Source organism: Bombina bombina, chromosome 1 (assembly GCF_027579735.1).
Source record: "Bombina bombina isolate aBomBom1 chromosome 1, aBomBom1.pri, whole genome shotgun sequence".
Classification (NCBI taxonomy): Eukaryota; Metazoa; Chordata; class Amphibia; order Anura; family Bombinatoridae; genus Bombina; species Bombina bombina.
In genome coordinates, this window is record NC_069499.1 from 99,314,546 (window position 1) to 99,325,064 (window position 10,519).

Here is a 10,519-nt window from a genome sequence, read left to right on the forward strand (position 1 = left end):
TCTATATCCTGATTCAGTCCCTGACATTCCTGGTTGGTTCTGATTAGACATGTGCACAGGTGAAAAATGTGTTTAGTCTGAAAAATTTGTTTCAGATATTTTCAAACAATCAATTTGGCCAAATTTAGTCCACGTGGGCATTTATTTTTGACGAATATTGAATTCAAATTAATTATCATTTTATCCAATGGGAACAGAAAATATAGACAACTAATATTAACAAAAATCTTATACTATATGATTTGAACAATTAATAACCTATCTTTTAATGTTAACAGAACAAACAACTCCCTGATTAAATTGGAGTCAATGACTAGCTCAAAGAGGCTCAGAAATAACAACTGCATGCTCCTATAGCTCTAGTCAAAGTCATTAAAAATGTCTAAGCCTCTTCTAGTCTCCCACTACCCTATGCAAGGTTAAGGATTGGTTGGACAAGTCTGTATGATTAAACTCAAACATTTAGTGTCTGACTGGCTGTCACTAACATCAGTCACTAGTAATACTATGGCAGGATTAGACATGGGACGATGGATACATGAATGGTAAGAACCCCTGTACATCATTACAAACAAAGGCTGATTGACCAAACAAAATATACCCCTCCTATAAACAGCACTAATGAATGTATGAATCAATTTATTTGTCTGTTTCACCCAGTACTGTAATCCGCTGTTTGTGTATCTGATGACTCTGTAAAGCATAAAATGCCGAATGTAGATCTCTAGTTCTGACCATCCTATGCCTCCTACGCTAAATGGTTTTGGAGCTATTCCTATTACTAATTAAATATAATTCTATAGTAAATAATAATAATAATAATAATAATAATTGGATGCTTGTATAGAGCTAAAAACCCACTGTAAAAACCACTATACCATTATAACTAAGTGCTAACAGTTAAGTGTGAGCAATAAGCGGTTTATAGCAGGTGTGCGCATCGGGTTTTTCGCTCATTTTACAAGTTGAAAGTAATCGCGATCGCTTGAGCGCAGTTGAAGTTAATGCACGTCGGGATAGAGCTCTGGTTAAATTTTAAACAGTGTCACAAAACACATCAAAAATACAATACAAAGTACTGTTACACTCATAATAACACCATCTAATAAAAATGATTCCAAAAAAATATTGCACAAAAAAGTTATATGGGATTAAAGAGATGTGGTCTCAGGTGTTAGGGAAAAAAAGGCAGGTATATATATATATATATATACATAGCCCACCTTATGTGCTCCTAACAGCCCTCATCTACTTGGCCATGTTACTACAATTGCCTGCAAATTAAAACTTCATGTTTTTATACGCTATTACTTCACATTAAAGAACCTGTTTTTTGAGCATCTTGTCCGGACATCTGTTTTGTTATATATATATATATATATATATATATATATATATATATATATATGCAGATGTATTTATATGTGTGTATATATCTATTTACATACATCTATACACATAAGAACACATAAATACATATGTACACATATATAGACATATAAGTGCATTGGAGCCATTTGCAATTAAGTAGAGGAAAACATGTAAAAAAATATTTATGTAATATTCTTATTTAATAAAGTGTTGTTCTATGTTTTTCCTGTAAATATTTCACATTTCAATGTTCTGCACACAGCAGAATATATTTTATGTATTTATAAATAGATATTTCTATATAATCATATATATATATATATATATATATATATATTTCTATGTATAAATATTTATTTGTACAAAAAACATTATATATATTTATTTATTTTTAACACTCACCAACTTTAACCCCTAAAAACTGCTTTGTGCAGTTTTATAAAAAAAAAAGCAAAAAAAAAATTTATGCTTACCTGATAAATTTATTTATTTCCTGGTATGGAGAGTCCACAATTTAATTCCAATTACTAGTGAGAATTCAACTCCTGACCAGGAGACAAAGAAAACCCCAGAAGAGCTGTTAAGTCTCACTCCTATTACCCATAATCCCTAATCATTCGGCCAAAGGAAAATTGAAATAGAAGATGACACAAGGGTATAGAGGTGCCTGAGGTTTATACACAAAAACTGCTGTCTTAAATCCAATTAAGGGCGGGTCGTGGACTCTCGATGCCAGGAAAGAAAGAAATTTATTAGGTAAGCATACATTTTTCTTTCCAATGGCATGGAGAGTCCACAATTTCATTCCAATTACTAGTGGGAACCAATACAAAAGCTAGAGTACACAGAATGAAAGGGAGAGTGAACGAGAAAGGACCTAAACAGAAGGCACCACCACATGAAGAACTTTTCTCCCAAAGGAAACCTCAGCCAAGGCAAAATAATTAAATTTGTAGAATTTGGTAAAGGTATGCAATGAGGATCAAGTGGCCGCCTTGCAGATTTGTCCCACAGAAACTTCATTTTTGAAAACCTAGGAAGAAGAGAAAGACCTTGTGGAATGAGCCATAATTCTCTCAGGAGGCTGCTGTCCAGCTGTCTCATAAGCCAACCTGATAACACATCTCAAAGAGAGAAGGAGAAGTGACTTTCTGACCCTTACATTTATCAAAGAAAACAACGAACAGGGCAGAAGATTGTCGAAAATCTTTGTTTGCTTTAGGGAAAGTAGAAAGTAGAGCACGCACAACATCCAGGCTATGCAACAGGTGATCCTTCTTAGAAGAAGGATCACGACAAAAAGAAGGAACAACAATTTCCTGATTGATATTGCGATCCGATACTACTTTGGGAAAAAATCCCGACTTAGTACTAAGAACTGCCTTATCCGCATGTAAAATAAGGTAAGGGGAATCCCACTGCAGAGCCGAAAGCTTAAAAACTCTGCGAGCAGAAGAAAAAACAAGGAGAAACAAAACTTTCAAAGATAACAACTTAATATCAACTGAATGCATCGGCTCAAACAAGTCTTGTTGCAGAACTTTTAAGAACAAGAATAAGGCTCCAAAGGGAGCAACAGGTTTAAACACAGGCCTGATTCTGACCAAGGCCTGCACAAAGGATTGTACATCTGGCAGATTTGACAGACGTTTGTGCAAAAGAATAGACAGGGCAGATATCTGACCCTTCAGAGTGCTGACTGATAAGCCCTTTTCTCCAGGCCCTCCAGAAGAAAAGACAAAATTCAAGGAATCCTCACCCTGCTCTAAGAGAAACCCTTTCGATTTACACCAATAAAGGTATTTACGCAATACCTTATGGTAAATCCTATGAGTAACAGGTATAAAAGCCTAAAACATGGTATCAATGACCTTCTCAGAAAAACCACGCCTAGCCAAGACTAGGCGTTTATTCTCCAAGCAGTCAGCTTCAGAGAATCTAGATTTGGATGGAGGAAGGGACCCTGAAATAGAAGGTCCTTCCTCAAAGGCAACCTCCAAGGGGGAAGAGGTGACATCTTCACTAGATCCGCGAACCAGATCCTGTGAGGCCAGACAGGAGCTATTAGAATCACAGATGCCCTCTCCTGCTTCATACAAGCTATGACTCAAGGAAGGAGTACAAATGGAGGGAACAGGTAAGCAAACCTGAAGTTCCAAAGCACCGCCAGAGCGACAATCAGAGTGGCTAGTGGATCTCTTGATCTTGAACCGTACTTTGGAAGCTTGGCGTTTTAGATACAATGCCATCAGAACCCCCCACCAGAGGGTTATCATTGGGAACAACTCCGGATGGAGAGCCCACTCCCCTGGATGAAAGGTCTGCCTGCACAGAAAATCCGTCTCATAGTCATCCCGCCCTGGGATGTGGATGGTAGAGAGGAGACAATTGTGAGACTCCGCCCACTGGAGAATGCGAGTCACCTACTTCATAGTTAACAAACTCAGAGTTCCTCCCTGGTGGTTGATGTATGCCACCGAGGTGAAGTTGTCTGATTGGAATCTGTTAAACTGGACCAAAGTTAGTTGAGGCCAAGCTGATAAGGCATTGAAGATTGCTCTCAACTCTAGGAAGTTTATGGGGAGAGAAGACTCATTTTGAGTCCAAAGGACCAGAGCATTTAAAGAACCCCAAACTGCTCCCCAGTCTGACAGACTGGCGTCCATGGTCACAGTCAACAAGGATGGTCTCAGGAAGCATGTATTCTGAGACAGATGGTCCTGCGAAATCCACCAAGTAAGAGAATCTCTTGTTGGGGGATCCAGAGCTATCCTCTGCGAGAGATCTGAGTGGTCTCTGTTCCATCGTTTGAACATGTATAACTGCAGGGGTCTCATATGGAACCAAGCAAAAGGAATAATGTTCATGGAAGCAACCATTAGATCAATTACTTCCATACACTGAGCCACTGATGGACGGATAGAGAAACAAAGTGAAAGCAAGATGTTTCGTCTAGATATGTGACTATCGCTATTCCCTGAGATCTGACCACTGCCAAAATGGCCCCTAGAACCCTTGTAAATATTCAAGGGGCCGTAGCAAATCCAAAGGGAAGTACCACAAACTGGTGGCCACCGCCAATTGTTTGTCTAGAAGGGCAAACCGCAGGAATTGGTGGTGTTCCCTATGAATGGGAACATGAAGATACGCGTCCTTCAGGTCTATGGTAGTCATGGAAAGACGGAACCTTGAGAAATTAGTTGAGACACTTGAGTTCCAATATGAGATGAAACATTCCCCCTTTCTTGGGAACCACAAACAGGATGGAATAGAATCCTAGATCCCAGAGAGATAGGATTTTTTCTTTTATTTTATTTTCTTTGATAAGAAACATCCGATATAGGACCATACAAGATGTCACATACATAAAAATAGAAATCTCCTCAACAAGGAGATTGAGATAACATCTTAGCCCTAAGAAGATATATATACAAAATAACTCTGGGCAAATTATGTAGTCCTGGACAAATCAGAATGATCTCAATATGAAACAGATTATAAAATAGTGTCAATAAACAAAAATTAAACTTATAAGTGCTGAAGAGCAGCTAAGAACAACTATATGACACCTGGGACGTATGTTGCAAACATTATCCTATATCTCTCAATATGAGAGAATAAAAACAAAAGGAGTTCATATACATACAATAAGGCCACCTTGCTTTTATGCATGTATGGCATGTTACATGTTGGGAAAGGCCTGGGAGGCATTCTGTCAGACAGGGTTGTGCAGGGATCTGAACCCATGGCTCTGTGCTTCCACAGTAAGTTCTAATTGAACCAAAGTCTGCAGGTTTCCATTGCTTTTCCAAAGAACCACTGGAGAACTTTATACATATGAGACCTAATCTGCAGCCATGAAAATTAGCATCAGCCCATACAGAATATTACGGTTCCCATACTGAGCCCTAGGGATGGACTTGTTAGCTGTAAACCTTCATACTGCATATAGAAGCAGTAAAAGAAAAAGGTACAGTTAGCCGCCACAAGGTGGCATACCTACATAATAAATTCCAATGAACATTTGAGGCATACAAAAATCTTTTGTCTGATCTCTTCTTAAGGGACTGCAAAAGTTCAAAAGGCAGATACAACCTCATATATGGGAAAGCATTTAAAAAGAACTACCCTGAAAGGTGTGGAAATGTAACACATTAAACGTATACAGTGCAGTGGTGGATGCTGCATTTCTGGTTATCAATGCTTCCTACACATATTAGGAAACAAATAAGGAATTTAATCAGTAAGTAAATGCAAAGAACTGATAAAAATTAAATTATCCCCACATGGCAATATTCAAAATTATGTGCACAAAGAGGGATAATAATCAAAAGCTACTAGTAGCCTAATGATAGTCTGAGGAAAAATACCCTTAATCGCCAGGGAATCCTCCGATTATGTCAGGCTGAAAACATAACTCTTCTAAAGCCGATTAAAATTATCTGTGTAGAAACAGAATCCATGAGGCAGTGTAGGGTGACAGTGAAAAACAGGGCCCATGAATAAATGTTCGTAGACGCATGGTCAGAGCTCAAAATCAACCCTGAATTTCTGGCTCACAAAGTAACTACTGAACTACAGTGGGTAAATACAAATACATGTCAACATCAACCCCCCAAAAAAAGTGTGTCTTACGTGTCCGCAATCAGAGAAAAGCGCAGCTGAGCTAGGGCATAAAAGGCGCGCAATGTGATCACTTCCTAAACAGCCATCATTAGAATCCAAGGAACAGTGGTTAGGAAAAAACAATATTAGGGACCGCTGAATAGGAGATTACTAGATGGTTACGGTCCTCCACTACTGATCGCTTCCTATTGTTGAAGGCATCTGAAAATATCTGAGTAAAAGTCCCAACCATGATCTGAGAGAACTCGGATCTTTAGTAGTAGCGTATCATCTTGGCAGCGCTCGAATTGATTGTGCCAAATTACGCAATAGAAAAATAACCCACACCATAAACTCCCTTACATGCCAAAATGCTATGTATAGGGATTTCGGCATATAACATAAAGATAAAATGCCATATGTGTTTCACTCCAGATTTGAGTTAAAATCAGCACAATCTTAGGATAGGTGAAAAAGTTTAACACATTGAATGGAGTCTCTGACTGCCCAGGAGACCCTTACTGAGATCTGTGTTAATAAAGCTGAACCTTAAAAAGGGCATCCATAATAAGGTCCCACTCCCCTATAAATCCTACATAAAAGGATTAACTGCAGACTCATTACAAATAAATACTGGCAAACTGTTGTCTCTGTTTTAAACAGTCGCTGCCACTGAGGGATTTTAAAGCATATTAGCCCACTAGTAAAAACCCTTAATGTCCACCCACTCAGAAAAATTATGAAAAAGTCCCTTACCCTCATCAGCCCTATTAGACAACAAGCCATGAGGGCAGGAATACAGGACTCACGGTTAGAAGTCTTCTTTCTTCTACACCAGCCTCTGGTTTGTCAGTTTCACCGGCTTCTGACAGGGACTCTGAAACCTCAGCTGTAGGCAGACACTTAATCCTAGGTGTGACAGATCCAGACGACTTCTGACAGGGACCTGGAGAATAGGAAAAGAAGAGTAACCAACCCTGGTTTTCTATATAGGGGTAGCATAAATGTTAGAAGGTAAGCAAGGACTACCTCGCCGTCTTCTAACTGCTAAAAGCCACCATTACCCTTACTAAAGAGAATTACATGGACACAGCATAGCCCCAATCCTTGATTGTAGGGAAAAGTACCCATTAAAGGATTAAATATCTTCAGACACCATCTTCACACATCCTCCCGATGATAGAGGCAAAGAATGACTGGATTATGGGTAATGGGAGTGAAACTTAACAGCTCTGCTGGGGTGTTCTTTGCCTCCTCCTGCAGGCAAGGAGTTAAATTCCCACTAGTAATTGGAATGAACTCGTGGACTCTCCATGCCATTGGAAAGAAATATACTTTATTTTGGGGCCAATTGGGGCACTTTTGAAAAATGAACCATAGATCTGATCTCTGGTTAATTTTTAGAGCTTGCGGTAGCAATAACCAGCCACTTGTAATAAATTAGCGCTCCACTTGTAATCTAGCCCAAAATGAATCACAATGGAGGTATCTCTTCTTTTGTTCTGAAAAAGTGAATGCATCAATTATCTATGTATTCTACATATGGGCTAGGTTACAAGTGAAGCGGTACCCATTAGCAACATTTATACAATGTTCTTAAAATTTAAACTCAGCTGCCTACCAGGGTACTTATGCTAAAGGACATGGAAGTCAAGATTACACTTTCATAATTAAAGGGATATGAATCCCCAATTTTAAGCAACTTTCTAGTTTATTCCTATTGTCAATTTTTGTTCTCTTGGAATCTTTATTTGAAAAAACAGGAATGTAAGCTTAGGAGCCAGATCACTTTTAGTTCAGGGTAAACAGTGCTGGCCGACTAACTATTCGCACTTCTCACAAGTGTGAACTGAAAAGGAAAATAGGGGCTATAGGTTAGTTAGTGGCGCCTAAGGCTGACTGTCAATAGATATATCAAGACCGAATAAAATATATGTGATCAAGTGTGTGTTACTATAATCGTTATCACTTGAAGGTAGCAATATCAAGTTTGACCATGAGAGTGCTTTAAAGCCAAAAGTTGGAAAGAAGCGATATATCTAAAACTTGCAAATTGAGCCAAAATATATGAAATTACAAATGCTTTTAAAAATAAGAACAATTTAATAAAATGTGAATATACGATAACAGCACAATATTAGAATGACGCTGACACCGGTGTCTTCAATATCAAATGATGAAAACACATGAGTAAAAATCCCAATGCAGAGAGACAAAACTATATTTACTAACAATAGTCTACTAAATAGATAGCAATCATAAAACTTGCAGCTTAATAAGACTTACGTAAGAAATGTTGCCATATGTTACAATATATATTGTTAGTATCGAACTGACTTGATGTAATTCTACGTAGCTGATTTAGCTGACATTTCATAAACTGTAATCGTAGGATGTGTATTTACAATTTTAAGTTCATATACGATTTCTTCGATGTTATCCGGAGATTAAATGAAACGTGGATACAACGGTACAAGGGTATTTTCTAGCCGTGTAATTTGGATGATTCTTCTGTTTCAAAAGTCAATGCTAAGGTTACAACAACAATGTTTGAAGTTTTCAGCACGGAGCTTGTGAATTTACTCACTTTTACTTCTTTTCTTCTTTCGGCGTCCTCGCCTTACTTACTTGCTTCCTCTAATGGAACTGTCGGTGTGTTGGGTCCAACCAGTGCAGGCCGTTGAAGTGCGCGCACTTTTTGAAAATTGAAGTCTGTAAGCTGATACTCCTACCGCTTCAGTATGTGCTATTTCAGCACGTAGAAAGAATAGGTTCTGGGAGTATATTTGTGGTATCTTCTAGTAAGGAGCTGTATGGTTGAACGTCTACGCGTTTCAGCTGTTAAGCCTTTATCAAGATCTAGCTTACAGACTTCAATTTTCAAAAAGTGCGTGCACTTCAACGGTCCTGCACTGGTTGGACCCAACACACCGAAAGTTCCAACAGAGGAAGCAAGTAAGTAAGGCGAGGACGCCGAAAGAAGAAAAGAAGTAAAAGTGAGTAAATTCACAAGCTCCGTGCTGAAAGCTTCACACATTGTTGTTGTAACCTTAGCATTGACTTTTGAAACAGAAAAATCGTCCAAATTACACGGCTGGAAAATACCCTTGTACCGTTGTACCCACGTTTCATTTAATCTCCGGATAACATCGAAGAAATCATATATGAACTTTAAATTGTAAATACACATCCTACAATTACAGTTTATGAAATGTCAGCTAAATCAGCTACGTAGAATTACGTCAAGTCAGTTCGATACTAACAATATATATTGTAACATATGGCAACATTTCTTACGTAAGCCTTATTAAGCTGCAAGTTTTATGATTGATATCTATTTAGTAGACTATTGTTTTACTCATGTATGTTTTTATCATTTGATATTGAAGACACCGGTGTCAGCGTTATTCTAATGTTGTGCTGTTATCGTATATTCACATTTTATTAAATTGTTCTTATTTTTAAAGCATTTGTAATTTCATATATTTTGGCTCAATTTGCAAGTTTTAGATTTATCGCTTCTTTCCAACTTTTTGCTTTAAAGCACTCTCATGGTCAAACTTGATATTGCTACCTTCAAGTGATAACGAGTATAGTAACACACACTTGATCACATATATTTTATTCGGTCTTAATATATCTATTGACAGTCAGCCTTAGGCGCCACTAACTAACCTATAGCCACTTTTAGTTCAGAACCTGGGTAGGACTTGCTGATTGGTGGCTACATTTATTTATTAAAACATAGCTCCTTTCCTTGAGAACATACTGAGAAGTTTGCTCAGGAGCACACACTTATCTTGAGGTCTATATGGCTGCTGTATGGGATAAAAAACATGTTCCAGACATAATACAAATACAGTATATATTTATAGTATTAACACTCAAGGAATGTTTCAGCAATAAATCAAGTAAAAATTAATAAATGGCCAAGGGTAATTTGACTCCTTGTTTGAAAGTGGAGGCTCTTCTGCTTCACGCTAAGCATTAGAATCACCTCTTTCTATTGAAGAGTCAAATGAACTTCTAAGTTGAATGGCAATTGAGTTAATATATTTTTTACTTTATATCCCCAGTATCGGCCTACAGACATATGCTCTTGCCCCTCATTGGACAAACATAATATATATAAATATTTCATAGAAATTTAAAACAAATCTCCCAGTATGGCTATTTATTAAAATGTCAACATCCTTGGTAATACACTAAGCAATAAAATTAAAAGTTTGGCTGTATTTTCTGTGCTTTTACTCATAATTCTCTCTTAATTATTTATTTTTCTATTGTCTAAGCATTTACCAAACTGTACATTGTACTTGTAATTATAAGGTGTTTACTGTCCCTTTAAGTTATAGTTTGACACAGCTTATATCTTTATTGTGTTATTTCTAGTTATCACTGCCTAGTACTGGCCACCCAATACCACAAAAACAACAACTTAGCGCTTCGTCTATAACCACATATGAATACAAACTTTCTAGCTTATTAATAAAGCACACAAATATCAAATTGGCTTAGATACAGTACACAGGTTAACGTGACC